The sequence below is a fragment of the Python bivittatus genome, unplaced genomic scaffold (assembly GCF_059951505.1).
Source record: "Python bivittatus isolate LINGU-HERP-01145 unplaced genomic scaffold, Pbiv_v1 ctg000610_np1212, whole genome shotgun sequence".
NCBI classification, from domain to species: Eukaryota; Metazoa; Chordata; class Lepidosauria; order Squamata; family Pythonidae; genus Python; species Python bivittatus.
The window spans coordinates 19,394,849-19,418,812 of NW_028277088.1; positions in this window are offsets into that span (position 1 = coordinate 19,394,849).

Here is a 23,964-nt window from a genome sequence, read left to right on the forward strand (position 1 = left end):
GTGTTCAGCCATAACTCAGGGGCATCCACCACAGGGCATAAAGAAAGTTAGGATGGCAGCCATAATTACACAATCAATGCCTTGGCCCTTTTTATATCTGTTGCACAAGTGACAAACATTAAAAAAAGGAAAGGGCTTTGATCACAAGTTGCAACTGCTATCTTGACTTTTTGCCCCCTCCCCCCCACCCACCCCCGCAACATCTTTGAAACTTTAAATCAGTGTTGTCCAAACTTGGCCACTTTAAGATGAGTGGACTTCAACTCCCAGAATTCCCCAGCCAGCCATGGCTGGCTGGGGAATTCTGGGAGTTGAAGTCCACTCATCTTAAAGTAGCCAAGTTTGGACAACACTGCCTTAAATGGAATAACACAATTTCACAAGCTTTCTGGCCTCTTCTTTTTAAACTCAGATCCATTCAAAGTAAGAGGGGGACCAACACGTTTGGGAAGGCATGGAGAAAATAAATGTTTCAAACGTATAATCAATCATTTGCTATTTAATGCGGTGTGACTTGTATAATAAATTATACAAACGTGAGATTAGCCTTTCCAGTTTGAAACTGCACTATTTTATGGTTATAGAAATAGGATAAAGAGGAAGCCGTCTAAATACAGTCACCTTAATTTCTACACATAATTAGCAAAAGAAGGCAAATGTGATTAAAACATGTGATTTTCTGTATTTATTATATCTTGACAAGATTAGAGAAGTAGTTTTTTGTTTTGTTTTTGTAGAAATACTTTTCATGATTTAACATACCCCACACATCCAGGTGCTTTATAGGGGTCAGTCAGGGGGTCAGCTAGAGTGTAACTATAAAAAGGAAATACAGTGGTACCTCTACTTACGAATGCCCCTACTTACGAATTTTTCGAGATACGACCAGCTCCGGCCCCAAAAATTTACCTCTACTTACGAACTCGCCTCTACTTACGAACCGGATCCGCGGCCATTTTCCCTGCTGCCACGCGGTCGCGGCTTCCTGTGGGCGAGATCGCGGTAGCAAGGAGACATTTGGTGAGGCTTGTGGTGTGTTTTGTGGCGTTTGGAAGGTTTTTGTGGCGTTTGGAAGGTTTTTGAGGTTTAAAAATAAAATGCATATGTTTCAGAACTGTTTAGCCGTATTTACATTGAACCTTATGGGGGAAATTTACCTCGGGGTGTGACCAAATTCGGAGGGCAGAACGGATTAACCGGATTTACATTGAACCTTATGGGAAACTTTACCTCAACTTGAGACCAACTCGAGTTGCAACCAGAGTCACGGAACGGATTAAGTTCGTAACTAGAGGTACCACTGTACTGCAGCAAAGAGATGAAGGTAGCTTATAACTAAGATAGATCCTTCTAGTTTATAATTTCAGGATAGAGATTGTGGCTGAAATAATTCATCCATAGCCTTTCTCATCTTGTGTAGGTTAGGGAGATTATTTTTGACAATATATGTAAGAATGATTTCAATAAAAACCCTAGGAAATGTAAGAGGTGGGTCACAAGTAATTCATATTAATGCAGTCTTAATGAAATAAGCAGGAATTCACTGTCATCATAGGTCTGCCTTACATTTTAGTAAAGTGCTAAATGACTCCTGAGTTATAATATTACCTCCTGGATGACTGGCTGTAACAAGAATGCTGTCATGGCTCGAGTATTATCTTTGGGGGGGTAAGAATTTTTTTCTCTTTAAAAAAAGTTCAAATTTAAAAGAATACAGGGTTAATGAGGGAAGATAAACAATTAAAATTAAAATAGAATCAAATAGAAAAAGGGAGAACTGGAAGTATGTGTTTCTGTGTGTATGTCCATATGTACATACATGCATACATACACAGCATGCACATCCACAGACACATATGAAATTATATGTATTAGGAAAAACAATGTTAATATAACTAAGAAACTGTAAGCAAATTTGTATATTTATTCTAATTGGAGGGTTCTTCAAAGCTTCTCGCTCTTGTGCTACCTTTTTCAGCCAAAGCAGTTTTCCCACACTTTTAAATTATTCCACTGATCCAAACACTTTCATTTTCCAATGTTTAGCTGGAATCTTATCAAGCTCAGGGATAGGCAAACTACGGCCTTCCAGACGTTGTTCTTTGTAAGAAAACCTCCACCACCACCATGCAGTCTTCCCCAAATGACCAAAGCAAAAGGTGAGAAACTGCAATTAGAATGGGCCAAATACATAGATAAAATGCAGCGAGAGACGCCAAGGTAATGACATTCCTTCCTAGCTGAGGTTAACAGGAGGTCTCTTTGATCAAACAAGGAAGGATCCTTTCCCCCTAGGAAATTACCATTTCAATCAACAAATACTAAACAAACGGAAAACCACAACTTAGCAGGGTGCCCAGCTACAGAGAGTTCCTTCTCGGAATGCCAACTAAATGCATTTTCTTGGAATTCCTAAAGGGAATTTTGCACTTTTGAGGAACAATAGCAAGGTTTCTCTATATAAAGGCTTAATGGAAAAGGCTCACGGCGGCTGTACCCGACAGCTGACTCTGTATGTTTGCTTTTGGAAATAAACTTCATCTCCGTTTCAAGCAACTGCCTGTGCGTTTTTATTCCTGGCTCAGAAATGAACTTGGTAAGATTTCTTTCCAACATCTTCAATGTCCTTTCCCGAATCTTCCATGTCTTCTAGGGATGCTGGGAGTTGTAGTTTAGGGACACCTAGAGTGCCACATGTCGTATGGTCCCTGATCTATTTTGACTATATGTTATGCTTTGTAAAAGGCAACCCTTATTTGTCAGAGCTAAATAGAATAGCATTCCCCCAGACCTCATGGCTGATTACGGGAGGGAGTCCTGACCTTCCACTGCAGAATTAGCTGGAGTGAGCCTGGTTTTAAACTAAATACCTTAAGAATCCTTAAGAAGAGAGAGCAGCAGAGATCTTGGAATCAGCCATGGATAATTTCCTGCATAGGAAAAAGCCACCACGTAACTTCCTCTGTGGCACATCTCCACACAAGTCACAATCTCTCCCTCTACGATGAGATATATTATATTTCTATTTAAATGGTAATCATAGTTTCCATGTTTGTATATATCCTTATATATTTGCCAATAAAAATTATTTACAGCTGTGCTCTGTTTAGTCCAATTTTTGTGGTGCATTTTCTCTTTCTTGAAGATGCTTTATTGCCCTGGAGAGGGCAAGAACAACAATCTTTTTTTCCTTTTGCAGCTATTTTACCTCTCCAAAAACCTCAAAGCCACAAAATATTGAACTGATTTTTCTTGGCTTTGAGGGGAGTATGCAAAGTGGATGCCTTTAAGGCACCAATTTCTTCCTTTAAACCCAAGAAACTCCCCAAACTGGGTGAAAATGTTAGACCTTGCTGTTGCAATGATATCGTGACATTAGTGGCCCCATCTCTTGCAGTTGCTAGAGACAAAAAAAATTAAGAATGTATCCCACTGGCTACAGAACAACTGGCTGCACCTTGTTGGTGTCATCCCCCTTGACATCCCCCTTGTTGGACATGTAAATTTGCACAGATAAATAATGTCTTTTCTGTGCCTGCAGACATGCTCAGCAACATAGGACCATCAATATGACAGCAGGCAAGTTAAAGATGGAAGTAGTTTGCCTCCCAAAGGCATCCCACTTCAATTCCCACCTTTAATTTTAAAGGAGTGGAGGGGGGAGAGAATTGTATTGTTGAAATTCAAACATTTTACCATCAGAGTTCAGTAGCTTGATCTTAGGTCATGGTGGGAGGACAGCAAATGGGATTCTGGGGGCTGTTATTGTTCACCTGAATCTAAACTAGAAACTGCCTGTGTCTTAACCATAATCTGAACTTTGATCTGGGATCACACAACATGGTAAGCCACAATATGCTTTATATTTTGTAAACATTGATAGTGTAACATCATACCAAAGTGAGGCAAAGGAAGAAAGGAAGGAAGGTAAAGCAGAGGATTGTTGCATTATAACTTCTTTGCACAAACGTTGTCCTTCTGAGGATATTTATGTGTTTGCTTCTTAGTGAAATAAAATTTGTTAAGATAAATTTTTCTGTTTAAGGGAATGCAAGGCTGGCTTCAGAAGCAGCCAGTACAGCTCCAGAACGCAGAAAATTATGCCATTAAGTATCTCAAGAGAAACTAGTTACCATGGAGAACAAAACATTGTCATCACCAACTGAATCCTCCAAATCTACCTGCTATAAGCTAATCAGAACGAAGCAGAAAGCCATGTTAATTACAAAACAAATTATCTACCCTTGCCAGTCCAGGGAAATGTAATGAAAAATGCAATGCATTGTATGAAGAGTAACTCATAGAAAGTTAAATGGACTCTGTAATAAAGTTAGATAAACAAAGAATCATTTTAGCTGCGCATGGGCTCAAAGAACCCATTGTATTATTTAGGTGATAGGCAATCTAGTGTCCTGCTGAAGCTTTGGACTTTATTTTTCAGTCCTTATCACGGAGTGGCTGGGATTGGTAATAGTAATAGTCCAGACTTCTGAAAGCCACCTTGGTGCCTAAATTAAAATCTTCTTTGAGTCAAGTTTGACTTCTGGGTAACTTCTCTATGGGCGTATCCATGCAGTTTTCTTGGCAATAACATAGAAGAGATTTGGTATTGCCTGTTCCCAGGATGTGTGTTCACTTCCTGGAATTACCTGGATCTCCCATCATACCCAACCCTTCTTAGCTTCTGCACCTAGACAAGATTAACCAAGTGCAATCATTTGCTGACTAGCTAAGGCTTTGTCTCATCTAGTTCTGTAATCTTTAATTTAGACTACATTAAATTAATAACTATTACTTTGGCTGGTGTGGGTCTTCCGGGCTGTGTGGCCGTGTTCTGGAAGTTTTGTTTCCTAACGTTTCGCCAGCACCTGTGACTGGCATCTTCAGAGTGCAGGAGCACAGACAGGAGCAGTTCTCTCTGTGCCCAGGGTGATGTGACCTTTTTGTGGGTATTTATAGAGATCTGGGGGGGGGGAAGGGGGGATTGGGGGGGTTGGGTTACTGAGTGGCTGCTTGTTTTGGTGTCAGCATCTGTGTGTATCTTCCTGGGGATTAGGCAGGGTTTTTTCTTCTATTGAATTGTTAACGAGGGGCTGCTGGGGGTGATTAGCAAATTCATTGTGTGAACTGTTCACATGTCCTGAAGGTGGAAAGCCTTCGACAATACAACTATTACTTTGTTTTTCATTATTTCATTAAAGTGCTGGGACATCATAGTGACAACAAAAGTCCATATTGTCAATACCATAGTTTTCCAAGTTGTAACATATAGCTTGAAAGTGGACCATTAAAAATTGAAAATTGAAGAAAAATTGATACCTTTCAATTGTGATGAGAAGAAGATTGAAAATACCTAGTACTGTAAGAACAAATCATTCAGTACTAGATGAAGTACAACCAGACTATTCACTGGAAGCCCTAATAGCGCAATAATTTAAATATTTTGAACCTACAAAGAGAAGGCAAGATTCACTAGACTCTTATACTTGGAAAATTCAAAAGCAAATGAAAATATCTCCAGCAAACACTAGTAGGAGGACAGCCATGTTAGTCTATGGTGACAGAAGATCAGAAGGAATCTGGCAGCATCTTTTCCAACTAGCAAACTTTATTAAAAGGCATAACCTTTTATGAGCTGCAGTTCATTTCATCAGATGCATCTTATGGAATACATGCAGATACTGTATACAAATTCCTCTTCAGTAAAGCTGCACTCTACATTAGGTGAACTTTGCAGCCTGCTTTGAGAATTCAATTATGTTCTTCAATTAGCTGTATCTTTCTCTCTGCAATTCTACTTTCCACTCCATCAGAGAACTAGTTTACTAAATCAATTTTAAACTCCATTAATTTCAATATTTCCTCTTTCTGACACTGATGGTTCTGGAGCTTGAACTGTTCAGTCTTTCTCATAAGACATCTTATCAACTTATGGACCATGGGACTGTCTAAAGTACCCTAACAGTTATGCTACATCTTTGCAAATTGTCAGGCTCCCTGGACCAGTGTTTGGCAGTAAATCTCAGTTCTCTAACTTCACACAGCTTAATTTGACACCTAGGCTTGAACTTGGCTGAAATCTCTGACCCATGATATGGCATGTTTAGATAAAAATCTTTATTGAAGACCAGAATGAAGCTACTTTCAACAGGTTGTTTTCCAGCAGTCTGAGAATACAAATCCCTATTAAGCCCACCACCATAATGCCACTTTTTCCCATCTTTCCTACTTTTCAATTGACTCATTGGCCTGTGCTTCATGTCAACTTCATGAAGTTGACAAAACTGTAATTTGTGCCCTGAGAATTGCTGGTAAGGAGGGTAGGCAAGAAACTTGAGCAAAATAAACCAACATTTTTGGGGGTGGGGGGGATGATATATAGTACTGTGCAAAGGTTTTAGGGAGATGAGAAAAAATGCTGTAAAGTAAGAATGCTTTCAAAAATATATATTGTAATTGTTTATGTTTATCAATTTAAAAAATGCAAAGTGAGCAAACAGAAGAAAAACCCAAATCGAATAAATATTTGGTGTGACCACCCTTTGCCTTCAAAACAGCATCAATTCTTCTAGGTACACTTGCACACAGTTTTTGAAGGAACTCAGCAGGTAGGTTGTTCCAAACATCTTGGAGAACTAACCACAGATCTCCTGTGGATGTAGGCTGCCTCAGATCCTTCTGTCTCTTCATGTAATCCCAGACAGACTTGATGATGTTGAGATCAGGACTCTGTGGGGGCCAAAGCATCACTTCCAGGACTCCTTGTTCTTCTTTACATTGAAGATAGTTCTTAATGACATTGGCTGTATGTTTGGGGTCGTTGTGCTGCAGAATAAATTTGGGGCCAATCACACACCTCCCTGATGGTATGGCATGACAGATAAGTATCTGCCTGTATTTCTCCGCATTGAGGACACCATTGATCCTGACCAAATCTCCAACTCCATTTGCAGAAATGCAGCCCCAAACTTGCAAGGAACCTCCACCATGCTTCACTGTTGCCTGCAGACATTCATTATTGTACCGCTCTCCAGCCTTTCAGCGAACAAACTGCCTCCTACTACAGCCAAATATTTCCAGTTTTGACCCCTCAGTCCAGAGCACCTGCTGCCACTTTTCTGCACCCCAGTTCCTATGTTTTCACGCATAGTTGAGTCGCTTAGCCTTGTTTCCATGTCAGAGGTATGGCTTTTTGGCTGTGATTCTTCCATGAAGACCACTTCTGGCCAGACTTCTCTGGACAGTAGATGGGCATACCTGGGTCCCACTGATTTCCGCCAGTTCTGTGCTGATGGCACTGCTGGACATCTTCTGATGTCAAAGGAAAGTAAGCATGATATGTCTTCCATCTGCTTCATTAAGTTTCCTTGGCCGACCACTGCATCTACGGTCCTCAGAGTTGCCCGTTTCTTTGTGCTTCCTTAAAAGAACTTGAACAGCACATCTTGAAACACCAGTCTGCTTTGAAATTTTTGCCTGGGAGAGACCATCCTGATGTAGTATAACTACCTTATGTCTTGTTGCTGTGCTCAGTCTTGCCATGGTGTATGACCTGTGCCATGAAACTGTCTTCCACCACCTCACCTTAGTAGCAGAGTTTGGCTGTTCCTCACCCAGTTTTAAGCCTCCTACACAGCTGTTTCAGTTAATGACTGTGTTTCAACCTACATATGAAATTGATGATCATTAGCACCTGCTTGCTATAATTGGTTAATCATACACCTGACTCTAATCCTACAAGATCCCTGACTTTGTGCAAGTGTACAAAGTGTGCAAGTGTAAGAATTGATGCTGGTTTGAAGCCAAAGGGTAGTCACACCAAATATTGCTTTGATTTAGATTTCTCTTTGCTCACTTTGCATTTTGTCAACTGATAAACATAAAGAATTACGATATATATTTTTGAAATCATTCTTACTTTACAACATTTTTTCACACCTCCCTAAAACTTTTGCACAGTACTGTATAAGAATCAAGAGGAGTAGATTCTCACAAGGTCTCATTAGTCAGGTTTGTTGCAAGGAAAAGAAGTGTTGGTTTGGAACTTGAACTATTGTACTTTAGCCCTCTTTTATCAGCAAGTACATTAAGGCAGGCCCTCCTTGATACTTGTGATACTACTTCTACCTCTCTCTTGATCTAAAGGGGAGTTGGCTACCCACTTATGATATATAAACAGAATATCAACCCCTTCTTATTCTTCAAGATTTGGCAAATAGCCATTCTTGTATCTAGGCTCAGAGAATGCCATTACATCTGTTCTAGCTATAGCTCTAGGATCTACCTGGGCCCCTATTGAAGAGGCCAGTTGGTGGTGGTGGTTGTTCTGTTAAGCCTAGCTGGTTCATGGCCTGGGCTAGCTGGTCCATCTGAGTAGCCACTTGGTTCTTACACTGGAGCAAGTCAGTTCTTACACTGGAGCAAGCATTGCTGACTGATGCTCAGCAATGCCACCAAGGGATCTCTGTCTTCCTGTTGGGATGGGACTAGGGAGGTAACAATCAAGCTGTCAAGCTCCCCAGACCAGAACTCCACATTAAATTTCAGTCCACAACTTTGTACAGCTTAACTTGGCTGCTAAGCCTAGATTTGGCTAAACTGCATGGTGCAACTAGATATGAATCTTTATTACAAAATAAAATCAGTCTCTGTGTCAGCATTATACCACGGCAATTTAAACTTGTTGCTGCTTTTTCCTAGCCGTCCCAAGTTTCAATAGATTCATTGTCCTGCATATCAAGGTCTTGAAATTAAGTAGTTATGGACAGTTGACATAATGGTATCTCTGTCTGGAGAACTGCTGGCTCTTGGCTTGGCTCTCATACAGCTGGTTACCTTTGTTAATAGAAATATAAAAACATCATTCTGACCCACCATTGTGGAATCTTAAAAATATATATTTTTAAAAAAAACATGCTAAGGATGATATAAGAGAAAGGACAAGATGAAAATTATGCACCTGGGCAACCTGAAGTCATAGAAAAAGATGCATGAGTGAAAGAAGGAATGAGAGAGCTGATATCATACACAATTGTTCTAGCTTTATCTAAGGAAAAACACTTGTAATGTCACTCTGAATGACATTATATGTGCTATTACTGACCTACCTGTGCCTACCTAGGAAATCGTTTGGCTAAGAGCAAGAATGTTGCATTATGATGTTCATAACATGAATTCATCTTCATTAATTTAAAAACAGCCTTCCTCAATCTGATAGGAAGCTGAGGAATTGTGGGAGAAAGAGTTCCCGGTGTAGCTGCAGAGCACCAAGCTGGGGAAGCCTCATTTAAAGACACTAATACATTATGAAATATACTTTTGATTAATGAAGGAAACGTTTCTATGCATAGATGGACAATTTGAAACTAAATGGCAGAATTTTGATGAAATATCATTGTGTTGCCATTTATTTGATTTCCAAAGCCCATTGCAATAGCTTGGGAAGATTTTTTGTCTATTCTACAGAAGCTCAGAAGCTCATCTTCTGTTCCTTATGCACCCTACAGTGCAGGGTTGTTTGTAGGGTGGGGGGAAGTCAAGGTGACAGTCACAACCCCACAATCAAAGGCCTGTCCCTTTCTAAAGGTACACGCCAACAGGTTGTGCAGCATTGACCAGCACTTTGACTTTTTTTTAAATCTTCCTCTGGATAACCCTGCTATGTACTGCAAAATTACTACCAGTAGTAATTGGATGATTTCTTCAGCTTCAGTTTCCCAATCCAAATGGGTTAGGTTTTAATTCTACTTTCTTCTGGCTACAGAGCAACAGAAAAGACCTTGAATAAGTAATAAGATTTTTATAGACACTGTAAACAGCAAAATAAGCTTTATGGATCACTTTACTTTAGAAACAGGCAGCATTTTATTAGTTTCTGAGGAAGAAGGGGGAGGGGGAGGGGGAGGGGGGAGGAGGAGGAGGAGAAGAAGAAGAAGGAGAAGGAGAAGGAGAAGGAGAAGGAGAAGGAGAAGGAGAAGGAGAAGGAGAAGGAGAAGGAGAAGGAGAAGAAGGAGAAGAAGAAGAAGAAGAAGAAGAAGAAGAAGAAGAAGAAGAAGAAGAAGAAGAAGAAGAAGAAGAAGAAGAAGAAGAAGAAGAAGAAGAAGAAGAAGAAGAATCCAAAGCCCATTGCAATTGGGAAGACTTGTTGAAAGTGTGTGTGTGCCTTCGAGTCATTGTTGACTCCTGGTGACTGCCTGGACAGGTCCCTGTAGTTTTCTTGGCAAGGTTTTGGAAGTGGTTTGCCATTGCCTCCTTCCTACAGCTCAGAGAGAGTGACTGGTCCGCAGTCGCCCAGCTGGCTTAATGCCTAAGGCAGGGCAAGAACTCACAGTCTCCCGGTGCCTTTAACCACTGCGCTAAACTCACTCTCAAATTTGCTCTCTCTAGTCCATTGAGAGTAGGCAGTGTTTAATGCTAGGATATATCTAAAATAGTCATCTCTATTATGATAACATTTAGTTCTAATGGCTAGAAATTATAAGTCCAGAAAATGTGAAAAGCACTAACTTAAGAAATCCCTATGGTTTGATATTTATATTTGCTATTAGAATATACACAGCTTCTTTGATATGAGATATCTGGAATGACATGTTATCCAGAGTGAGAGCTAAGAGAAAGTTCACAGGTATGAGCTGAAATATTGCAGACAATGATATCACAAAAACTGGAGGAAGGATTCACAATATCAAGTTTTGTTTTTCCCTCTTCCTCTTTATTTATCTTATCTTCAACTCTATGCGTCTGCTTTTTAAAGGAAAGAATTCAGAACACTATTAAGACTCTTGGGTTAAAAATAAAAAACTTTATTCAATCAGGAATCCAGCAGAATGAAGAAAGCAGAAATTGGCCTCTGTCAAATCCTTGTAGCTTAAAATAATGACACCAGGTTTTGTAAACTTTTATTTGTGGTACCCAAGATTAGCTCCTAAAGCAACTGATTTTCTACTAGACTAAGAAGGCTAGGAAGATAATCCCTGTAACTAAGACTATATTGGTCTCCCTAGCCATACAAGGTGCAATAAAAGTGTCAGTATGGTTTACTCCATTCTCCAACATATATTGCCCTTACAATGGAAATAAAAGTGAGCCTAGAGTCACTGACAAGTTTTGCAGATGATACTGATTTGGGTTGCATCTAAAAATTACTTGGTTTAGTTTTTAATTGGTTACTTTACATTAAAATAAAATAGGAAGATTCAAGACAGCCTTAGCTTCTTTAAAATAATCTTCTTCCTCTTCTGTCCTGCTAAAACAAGAAGCTACTTTTTATTCCTTGTATACCAAATCTTATCTAAGAGGAAACCATTTTATCAGAGTGACTGCTCCAGGCAATAAAGTTCTTGTTTTGTTTACTGAAAAAAGAAAATCGCTTTGATTAAAATTTGCTCTTTTTCTGAAAAAAAAATCAATATACTATTTCGGCTTTGCAGAGTGATTGCATTGATACAATCAACAGTCTTTCTTGAAATCAAGATGATTTAAGTTGCTAGTTGAGTGAACTTCTAAGTTCAACTTCTGCTTGATTAAAATCACTATCAGGATCTCTCCTACCCAATTATGAATTTGTTTTGAAGCCTTGGGCTTCAAAAAGTAATAATAAAATAGTGTACAAGAGTAGCAATTCTTCCAAGGATGATTGATGGTAATATGCTGGTATGTTCTTTTAGTCCCTAACAGATATTTCCATGGCTTCTACATTTTATATATACCTCTCAGCATCAAGAAACTGCATTACACAAGAAGTAATCAGATAAAGGGTAGAGAACATTATTTCTAGGCCATAGAAGAGGCTTTGGAAGTAATTTATGGTTGACTGCATGTAGCACATTAAGCCACAACGCAACTTTTTTTGTTTGGTTATTGTGTTAACCAAATCACCATGGTTTCAAAAACTCTAGTTTATAAGTTTATCAAGTTGTGTGAACGCAGCCATAGAAAGATCTAGACACATCAGTTCTTGTCATAAATGGTCTTGGGCTAAAAATACAATTTAATATTTGTCATCCTGTTTCAAAATAACATGTTTGCAGAGAACATAGTTCACATTTCCCCATCTTCATACCTTCTAAAAGCATTGAATTTTGATTCCTATCCAAAAACTACTTGGGATTTATGGAATTGAAGTTTAACACTTCTGGGTGGCGTCATCATTAGCAATGTAAACTTTCTCTTGACTATACCAGCCTTTTAGTTCTGGCACTAATCTACCAGAATATCCAATGTGGCCAAAAGAAAGAAATGTTAAATTCTTCCCATTGCTGATTCTGGGTAATTAGGTTTTTGCTGATGTGTCATCTATCCATCAGTACATTAATTTCAAGTGTTAATACCAAGTGTGTTGTCACTCTCTGAAAAGTACCCCATGTACTTGTCTATTTCCATGCTTTCTTTCCAACCTTCTTCTCATTTACCTTTTTTTTTCTAATGAGTGGGCAAAGTGGAAGAGTTTTGCATGCCATTATTAACTTTTTCAGGGACTATCTCTTGGATATTATCTTGAGTAGTATTATGCAAAACTGCCCAGAAGCTCTTATCTGTATCACCAGTATTATAATTTTCAAAGTGACAAGGCACAGAGCTTATGACTCATATGGTCAAAACATTCATTTTTAAAATGACCAGAATCCACCTTTCAAAGACAGAGAGCAACAGCATCAAAGTAATTCTGGCATGGGAGATTTGTAAATTATCTCTCATGCTTTGTATTGTTTTGTTTTAATATCCACAGAAGCCAGAGGAAGAAGTTTAATCTAGCATTTCTGAACTTGTATATTCTCCAGCTGTTTAGTCTTCACTCCCAGAAAATGGGCATTGCTGAAAATGCTAGGAGTTGAAATCTACAAATCTGGAGAATGCCCAAAGTGGGAAAGGCTGTTGAATCCCTTCCCCTCTGGTGCTTCTCAAACAACTTTCTTTTCATCAAAATGTACAGGAATCCCTAAGTAGTTATTAACAATTCCAAAAACAACAAGAGATGATGATTGATAGATAGATAGATAGATAGATAGATAGATAGATAGATAGATAGATAGATAGATGATAGATAGATAGATAGATAGATAGATAGATAGATAGATAGATAGATAGATAGATAGATAGATAGATGATAGGTAGGTAGGGGAGGGAGAGAGAGAGAGAAAGAGAGAGAGATTGTTTTAAATGCCATCCTGATTCATAGGATCCACTAAAAAACAGCAGTTCTTTCTCTGTGATAAGATCTGGATGAGGGAAAGCAGCCTGGAGACAAGGACAAATAAAATCAAATCTGTAAATACTGTCCACAGTCAGACATCAAATCAAGCCATTTTATGTACACCAAACAATAGTTTAGGTATCTATATGTATAGAAAACCAAGTTGTTGCCACTGCAGTGATCCCAAGATGTGGAAAAAAGACTAAAACTTAGCTTCAATTTAGACACCATACCAAATCAAAGTCTGTGATACTGCTTTAAACAAACTATGGTTTCTCATCATTTCTTGTCATTACAAATAATACCTTATCAAGTCTAATATCTATTCTGTACTATACTCCATCCTACTCTGTAAGTTCCAATATCTTTATCATGGCTTGGTGTAATGCTGGATTCAACCTGATTCCAAGAGTTCATTTCCTACCCGCCCATTTGAATTTGGGAACTCACATGTTAATATTTTTTTCACAGAGGAGCAAATTGTATTAGGAGAATTACCACCAATATTTTCATTCACCAATCCAAACACATTCACATTTGAATTTTCACAGCCAACTTCAAAATACTTGGTTTGTTTTCAGTTGTGTCTTCAGTTTGCAGTTCTCCTCCACTGCAGATGAGTTGGAAGTAAATCAGCTCAGCTATCTAGTAGCTGCAATGGTATAGCATCACAATCTGGGATTAGCCAAATGCCACACGCAGATGGGCCCAATTGGGGGACTAGGAGCTTACTTAGAAATGCAGTGATAATCACGTTTCTTCATTCCTTCCCTTTCCCTGGCCTAGAAGTTCCCAGCACCTCTGTTTTTATCGTCTCCAGAGCACTTCTGCAATGCAGCAGTAAAATTTTCCACACTGCTTATTTCCTCTGTTTTTTCTGTGTAATATTGCAGCAAAATAAGGGGAACAAGTAAAGGTATGCGCTATAACCACCTCCAACACTACAAAACCTCCCCAAAGTAAGGTATTATTTGGGAACAACAATGCTCTTGAATTGTGGTCTATTGCAGTGGCATCGATTCAGCAGTAAGCAAACTAAGTTTGTGAAAGAAGCTGTTGCTTCTCTCCCAGATAAGCCCTGACTAGTGAAAATTAAGAGAAATCCCCCCCGCTACAGTTCTTGGATTTCCTCCCTTCTTCTATGTCCTGTTGCTTACTACCCAGCATCTCAACTTCATAAAAGATGTTTCACTAAAGAACTGTTGGCAAAACATTTCTGTGGTGTCTGAATTGAACCCCTTGGCTCTCCCTGCACCCCCTCCCACCCATTTTCAATTTATTATAAATCTTCCCAGGTGCAAACAGCTCCAGGCAGAGATTTTTTTTTTCTTCTGCAGCAATAAAATGCAACTTCCAATTGCATAATGGATATAAAACCATGATAAATCACTTAACATCCAGCCTAGCTCATTTGCATAGTCCCCAGCACCTACAAGTCATTCTTCAGGGTATAGAAATGCTTGTGAAATCTCCAGCAAGACTTCAGTTCTTGATGTTATGATGGAACAATTCCTGGAGCACTTTTAATAGTTAGGAAAGCAGCTTTTAAAATATTGCTTTGTTATACACAGCCTCTTTGAGAGAGGGAAAAAATGCTGGGACAATAAACCTAAGGGCATGCTGACTAGGAAGACGTTCCATTTTTTCTTACCCAGTCAGACCTTGTAAGCATGAACGATTTCTAGCAAGGTGTTTTTAAATCTTAAATCAGTATGAATTTCTGGTGGAAGCAGAGGTACATAAGCGTTGTATTTCTCATAAGCCAACTACGTAGCCAAGGTAAGTTTTCTGGTCCCGGCACCAGAAAATAAAATACCTATTTCTTAGCAGGCTAAGATGGCCATCTGTCTGGCAGAGCGTCTACAGGAGTCTACCAGGACCAAATCATGCCATTTCTGTCTGGGTGGACATATTAGACCAAATGTTTAACACGACAAATAAAAAAAATATTGACAGGACCAGTTTATAATGCACGGCAGGTAGCGTATCTGGCCTTAGAAGTGATCAAGAAAGCCAGCGTCCCCCTACTCCACTTTAAAATGTGTAAAAAAGACAACAAATCTGACATCTAAACTGGGTTTGAGAGAAAGCTGCATTTCTCCCATATCCACACACAGGAAGCATGGAGTGCTCAAAGGCCAAAAATACAGCCAGAGGACTACTTGTAAGTTATGCCAGGTTGAAAACAGTAGCTTCTTTTTTGTTGCTTTTATAAAAACCAATAAAATATATTTTAAAAATTAAAAGTAGGAAAGATTTATTCAACCATCCAGAGCTTGCTGCCTTTCAGATGTCTCTGAGTCTAACGCCCAGGATTCCTAACCAACATGCCAAATGTTGGTATTTATGAATCAGAATGAAAGCTGTAGTAACTAATAACCCATAAATATAAGGGTATAATTTCCTTATTGGGTCTCTTGCTATGATGTAAATTGGAGTCTTTCCCAAAGTTCAATCCATTCCTTCTACGAAATGTGAAAAACTTGGACAAAAAGGTCAATTGCAACATCACTTTTAAATTTGCAAGAAAAAGACCATTCTTAACTGTCATCATTCATGAAACTTGTGTTCATAGCTGTCATTTATATTTGAATCATTCTGAGTCAGATTGAGTCAACTGAGTCAGACTGAGTCAGCTTCTACCTCTGGAGCATCTTTTAAGTTCATATAAGAAATAATGTATTCATATCCAGACATGCTGTTTTGGACATTAACTTCCATATTACTTAAAAGCAGTCTATGAGTGTTTTATACCTTCCTTGTTTGAGCTCTCAGAGTAAAGAGACAGAGGTGTTATCTTTTGTCATGCCCTCATATTAGAGCTTTCATGACTCCACCACCTGGGGTGGGGTGGGGAATTGTTTCAGTATACAGTGGTACCTCAGGTTACAGACTTAATTCGTTCCGCGACTCTGGTCGCGACCTGAATTGGTTGCGACCCGAATCAAATTTTCCCATAAGGTTCAGTGTAAATACGGTTAATCCGTTCTGAACCATATGTATTTTTTTTTAAAACCACAAAAATATGACACAAAGTACAGTACAGTACACTTTGAAGAGAGAGAACACTAACCTTGCTTGAGGTGTGGAGGACAGGAAGGCGGGTGGGGAGGCGGTTATTGTTTGGAGGGAGAGTCCCCCTCCCTACAGGAAGCCACGGCCACGTGTGTCAGCAGGGAAAACAGCCGCGGATCCTGTTTGTCACCCGATGCAGAGTTCGCGAACAGAAGCAAAAGTTTGCGAACGGTGCTGTTCGTGATCCAAATTGGTCGTGAACAGAAGCGTTCGTGACCCGAGGTACCACTGTATATCCCTGCATTTTTACACTATACGTGACCACCAGGAGGCAGTAAACAACCAGTCTTGGCCTTGTATTATGACTGCAGCTCGGTATTATGCAGTTCAACACCCTTTACTGGGACCTCAACTATTAGGCCATTGTGCCATTTATACAGTGCATCTAGCTTTGATTGTCAATGTTTGGAGGAAGGAGACTATGCAGACAATCTGTAAGTGCTATGTACCTTCCTGTCAGCCCTATAAGATTGACCAGACTAAGAAATCAATGCCACTTAGGTCAAGACTACTTTTATCATAGCAGCTATAGTAACAAAATCTTGCAACTCTGAATGTGCACCCCACCTCTCTCACTTTATCTTAGTGTGAACTAGGCAGGGGGTCTATCTGAGATGCTATCTTAAACTAGTTTTTTTGGAATGGGCTGAAGCCACACTTGTCTGATCTCTACAGTTCCTTATTTGAGCTCTCTGACCAGAGAAAGAGAGAGAGAGAGATACAGCTCTGTTCAATAGTTCAATTCTCAACTGATAGACAATGTAGCTTACAAGCCGCTTGCAGTCTTTTCTGGGGACAGTGAATTCCCTCAAGATCACCCTACCGAATTCAGTGCCATGATTTTTTTTTAATGAAATAATAAACAAAATAGGCTGTGTGAATCACCCAAGCTTCAGTTTGCATTACCAGTTGAATCTGACCAGTTGGGTTGATTCAGTTCAAAACACCAGATCAATCTGAAGAGTTAATTAATCTGTTTTAAATAATCTCTTCAGTCACATCAATCTGAATCAACAATTCAGTTAGATAAAAACTTTGTATGTGTGTGCACTAAAGCACCAAATCTTTAAAACAGATTAAATGGATACATCAAATCAATCCCCTGATTAATTTAAACCTTTGATTTGAAGAGATTCTCAAATTTAATCGCCTTTGAATCAAAGCATCAAAGTTTTGCATGGCCCCATTAAATATGTATACTTCTACTAATTTACTTTTTGAAAGATCTAGATTTCCAAAGAAGAGGTAAAAAAATATGGTCCCGCTCCCTTCAGTGACATCTTCCTCACACTCCCTGCAAGCCTTAAAAATGGAGAAAATCTCACAGTGGCTAGGAAAAGATACTGCCCCACTCTAAAGATCTGATCTTAGAATCATCCAAGATTTTTGAAACTTTAAAGACTAATACATTTATCACATAGGTTTTTCTGGATCATAGTCCATCAGAAGTGATCCACGGACAGAAAGTGATCCACAAAAGTTTTTGTTATAATAAATGTATTCATTTTTATAGTGTCCCAAGTCTCTTTGCAGTTTTTGCTGCAGAAGTGTAACAAAAAAGCGTTGCTTTTTTAAAAAAATGATGAACATGCCACTTATCCATATGGACTGAGTATTTTGAAAATTACTCTAACACAATGAAATTGTGGACCATCTGACCATCCCTTTTTGAAACAGATTTAATCTAACTAAAAAGAAGTCTCTGATCCTCTTTCTTATAAGCAAGAATTTAATTCTGATCTGTAATTTAGTTCAAGGCAAGCTGGCAAGTGGAAATGGTGCTGTCTGTATAATGACTCATCATGAAGTCAATCTGAGCTGATTTTGCACAATTGAATGAAGCACATGTTTCACATTTGGTCCTCTGGAGAACTCTCCTTTGATCTGTTTAGTTTCACCTGCCTTGATTCATTTCATGTCAAATAATGCTTGACAGCCAATTGGAACTTGTAGCCTGATGCTTCATTTGTCTCACTCATACATTGCGTGATTTCATCTAGTTTGTTTGGGCAGTAAATTCCAATACAAACTACTTTCGTAAAAAGCTCAAAACTGACTTCTTATCAAGTTGTTGCAAATTTGCCAGAATTGATATCATCATTCCATTTCTGATATATGTGCCCATCTGTTAAAATTACCCAATACTGTCACAACTCTGACTTGTTCACATGCTTCTAGGTGCTTCTGTCATCTTCATAGTGATGTTGAAAAATCAGATGAACATTTTGTATTCCATATAATATTCCAGAAGATAAACAGAACAAATATGGGTCAAATACGGTTGTAAAAAGAATAGAATAGAATATGCATATTTGTCTGTAGATGGATTGGATAAGATTAAGCAGTTGGGAATCCCTGAGCACTTCCTTACTTGGTGAAGACAATGAAACAGCCATGCCCAGAATTGAACCTGTTTGCTCAGACAGATGGTATTTGGATATGTAGAACATGCTAAAAATTTTCACATATTTACATATTCACATTGTCAAGGAGAAAATCTATCTGTGGTCTCTAGAAGTTGGTAATGACTTGATGGCACATAATCAATCAATCTGAAATTTATCAAGACATCAAGATTATGGATACTTCCCACAAAGGGAAGAGGGTAAACAAAATAATTATGATTCAGCACTTGAAAGATAAATCTACATACATTTGACTTGATTAGTGGCTTGCTGATCTGTGTTGCTTGAGAATTCAGTCTTTGTTTTCACAGGGAGGCAAAGACTATTGAGTAATCTTCTCAAATTTGGGTCATTATGTCTATGATATAAACTGCCAAACATTTTTTCTTTCTTTTCAAAAGAATAAATGTATAAGACTGTTGCATTACATATGCAGTCTTATCCAACTTCCGTCCAGTTTCCCACCTTCTCTTTTTAGGAAAGGTTGTGGACAGTGTGACAACTTCAGTCGATCCTGGAGGAAACGGATTGTCTGGACTCCTATCAGTCAGGTTTCAGGCCCAGTTATGGGACAGAAACAGCACTGGCCACACTTTTAGATGATCTCTGGTGAGAGAGGGATTGGAGTAATGCATCCATCCTTGCCATTCTTGACTTCTCGGCGGCTTTCAGTACCGTCGACCATGGTTTCCTTTTGGATTGGCTGCAGGAGTTGGAGGCACAGTTCTGTGCTGGTTCAGCTCTTTCCTCCAAGGCTGATCCCAACTGGTGTTGATAGGGAGCAAGAGGTCCAACCCGTGGCCCCTACTTTGTGGGGTGCCTCAGGGTTCAGTGTTCCCACCACTCCTATATAACATCTATAGGAAACCATTAGGTGAGATCATCCAGAACCATGGGATGAGGTATCATCAGTATGCTGAGGATATTCAACTATATATCTCCTACTCAGGTGACCTAAGTGATGCTGTGGCTATACTTTCATGGGGCCTGGATGAGGGACAACAGGCTTCAGCTGAACCCTGGTAAAACAGAGTGGGTATGGGTATGGGGAGCCTCAAGATCTAGGAGCTTATAATCCTTGGCTCTAGATGGGGTTGCACTGCCCCAGACAGACCTGGTGCATAAACTGGGGGTCCTCCTAGACTCACGACTACTGTTCAAAGAGCAGGTGGCAGACATAGCTAGGAGGCCTTTGTACATATCTGTGTTATATGTCAGATACGCCCCTTCCTGGATCAGGAAGCCCTCATAGCAGTCACTCATGTCCTGGTCACCTCCCGGTTGGATTACTGCAATGCACTGTACAAGGGACTACCCTTGAACAGTACCCAGAAGCTACAACTGGCACAAAATGCAGTGGCATGGACAGTTTTGAACACCCCCAGGGGGCACATATAACACCTGTTACGCGAGCTTCATTGGTTGCTAGTTTGCTTCTGGGTCCAATTCAAGGTGTTAGTTATTACCTTTAAAGCCCTTCATGGCACAGGACCAGGTTATCTGAGGAGCTGTCTTGCCCCTGTTATATCAGCCCATCCCACTTGGTCTGGCAGAAGGGGGATGTTGCGGACCCCGCCAGTCAAGGAATTTTGGCTGGCCGAGTCTAGGAAGAAGGACTTTTCTGCCATGGCCCCCGCCCTGTGGAACAACTTACCACCTGAGGTGCGGTCCACCCCCACTCTCATGGCCTTCTGGAAGAGTGTGAAATCTTGGCTATGCCACATGGCCTGGGTGCCCGATGGGGGCTCGCGTTGTTGGAATTGGCTGGTGGGGTAATTGATTCTGCACCCTCCATCGTCTTGAATTGTATATAGTCTTTTTATGTAGTATTATTTTTAAGCTAATTTAATATGGATATTTATATTTTTAGTGTTTTTAACATCTGGATTTTAATTGTGAGCCACCCAGAGTCACCTTTTGGGAGAGATGGGTGGCATATACATTTAATAAATAAATAAATAAATAATGATATTTCAACTTCTTGTTGTTAATTTAGACTATATGCTTGGTTCCTATTTGTATAACATTAAGTCCAATCTTTGCATCTTTTGCTCTTCCCTGTTGTAATTATTTATATACAGTGGAACCTCGAGTTACGAATTTAATCCGTTCCATGACTCTGGTTGCAACTCGAATTGGTCGCAACACGAGGCAAATTTTCCCATAAGGTTCAATGTAATTACCGTTAATCTGTTCCGGCGTCTGCGGACCACGCAGCAGGGCGGAAAAATGGCCGCGGACCACATGTCAGGGGTGGAAAAATGGCCGCGGACCACGTGCCAGGGGCGGAAAATGGCCGCGGACCATGCGACAGGGCGGAAAAACGGCCGCGGACCATGTGGCACGGGCGGGAAAATGGCCGCGGACCACGTGGAACGGGCGGAAAATGGCCGCGGACCACGTGGAACGGGCGGAAAATGGCCACAGACCACGTGGCACGGGAGGAAAATGGCCATGGACCATGTGGCACGGGCGGAAAAATGGCCGCAGACCACGTGGAACGGGCAGAAAATGGCCGCGGACCACGTGGAACGGGCGGAAAATGGCCACAGACCACGTGGCACGGGAGGAAAATGGCCATGGACCATGTGGCACGGGCGGAAAAATGGCCGCAGACCACGTGGAACGGGCAGAAAATGGCCACGGATCCGGTTCGTAAGTCGAGGTGAGTTCACAAGTCGAGGTAAATTTTTGGGGCCGGAACTCGAAAAATTTGTAAGGAGGGGCGTTCGTAACTAGAGGTACCACTGTATGCTAAAAGAAACATTGAATTACATATGATGTATTTAACACATTTAAATACATCATATTTTACATATGATGTATTTAACCAAAGCTGGGACATATAAACCTCTTACTTTAATAAAATCCATTTATATCATTGACTGAAATCAAGATATATGTCCATATTTGTTTAATAATTAAATGAAGAAGTAATTGCCTTTCTTCAAAAAGAGCCAAATATAATATACGTATAATTTTCTTTTAAAACATTTTCTATACATTTCAAATTTTACACTATACTCCTCTGATACGTTTTAGTCCTGCTAACCATAAAATGGATTGTTTATTATGTTGTTTTCTTAGCTAGCCTTAACTTCTCCTCTTGAAAGTATAGATAATATCTAAATACCATATCACAAACTTATATTAACTCATGGTTTAAGATTTATTGTTGTAACAGCAATCCTTAAGGATACGTTAAGCTACAATAAAACTTTATCTCATTGATCTTAACCAATCATTTATCTTTACTACATAGATCTTTACAGTTTATGTAGCAGGAGATAGTTTTCCACTTTACATATAAGATATATGATTTGTCCAGGCCTGTAACCTCACTTAAAATGCAGCTATTATTTAGCCAGAATATGTATTCCTTTTTGTTTTCTTAGTTGAAATAGCTCATTGTTTTAATGAAATCTTATATGCTTAATGTATATGAACTTTCCTCTCTTTTACATGCCATCTGAGCTTTTATGGCTGTCTTCTTCAGGTGGCCAGGCTTGTTGGACAAGTCTGAGAGTTGATCCATCACTTTTAGATTTGGGGAAGGATGTTCAAATGGCATTATTTTAAAATAACCTTCAGGAAAATTTCTGACATGAGCCGGCATGAGGACAAAGTATATTATTAGAATGACAAAAATATGTAAGAGCATTGCACGAGCAGTTTAGAAGCTATTGTATTGATATGTCTTAAAATATAGCCATTTATTTCAATGGGGGGAGTAAAATCTTCAATAAATGCTCTGTGTGGCAATCAAAACAAATGCTTGTGTTTTTTACATAATTTTCAATTAAAAATTTATATAAGCTAATGCATACAAACTTGGATCAAAATATATATCAATTCCCTCTAGCAATCAAAGCTCTTTTAATTGGAACTGGTCTGACTGTGATTTATTCCCAGGGTCTTAGATGTGTGATTTTATTGACTGTATGATTTGCATTGTGCTTTTGTTTTTCTCCTGAGTTATGAAAGGGGAATTAAACAGTGCTCACAGTCCTTCCAATGGGAGAGTCCTATACAACCTGGGAAATAAATAAATAAACAAGTATCTTATCAACTTCCATGCATCTCCTTCTGTCTTTCATCTTTTATTGCAAACCAATTTTGAGAATATGAGTTTTTTTTTAAAAAAAAAAACAGTTTGCAATATAATAAAGAAATCTGTTGTTCAGAGGAAAATAAATCATACAACTGGGGGATTCTATGTCCTAGATCAGTGTTTCTCAACCTCAGCAATTGTAAGATGTGTGGACTTCAACTCCCAGAATTCCCCAGGCAGCACGCTAGCTGGGGAATCCTAGGTGCTGCAGTCCACACATCTTAAAAATGCTGAGATTGAGAAACACTGTCTTAGATCTGAATCTGAAGTCTGAAATCACATGATGCAGTTACCTTCCTGAAGTTAAGCTGAGATTCTTAGTTGCTTGAATTACTTGTGTACTGCTCTAAGATCTATGCTGGTATATCTAGTAAATAAATAAATAATGAATATGAATGTGCCTTAAAAAAGCTTCTTTAATTTCAGCTCCCTTTTTAGGGAAAGATGACGGGGGGAATGTGAAATGTAAAAATTTAGATTAATGGTATCAAGAGAAGTTGGAGTAAGAGCAGCTTCAATATTAAATTGTCAATATGAGTGAAGTGCTATAACCATTATTGTATCAAATGCACAAGTATTTTCCAGGATGCTACACATAATCTATTTTTAATGAAACCTTTTAAAAATATTATTATTTCAAATACCAGCGCTATCCTACTCAAATATTTTTATGTGGCCAACACCATTAAAATATTCCAAATACTTTTACGAACCTGAACAACATAAAGAAATAATTTATCTGGCCTAGTACCAGAATTGTTCCATTTCTGTATACTCTGGTGGTATACAGAAACCATTTACAAGCTAATTATGAAACAAGTGGAAAGGATTTTGGCTGATAACTAAAAAATGATAGGATATGAAATAACTGGGAAAAAATATTAATGGAAGCAGCAAGCCCTCTTAAATTAATAAACAGAAAGAACTAAATCTTATTGCAGGAATGAGTCATATACTCAATATTAATCATATGCATATTATATAGGAAAAATCTTAATTTTGTTTGTTTGTTTATGTTTTCAGCTTCCTCCCAAACTATAAAAAAAGAAGAAGGCAATGTTAAGATAAATTGTTTCATAATCTGGACCCGCAACAAAAAGGCAGTTGATGCTAAGCATTTCCACGGCAGGACCTGCAAAAGTTGCTCCACTGAAGATCTAAGAATGAGAGGGTTTGTATTG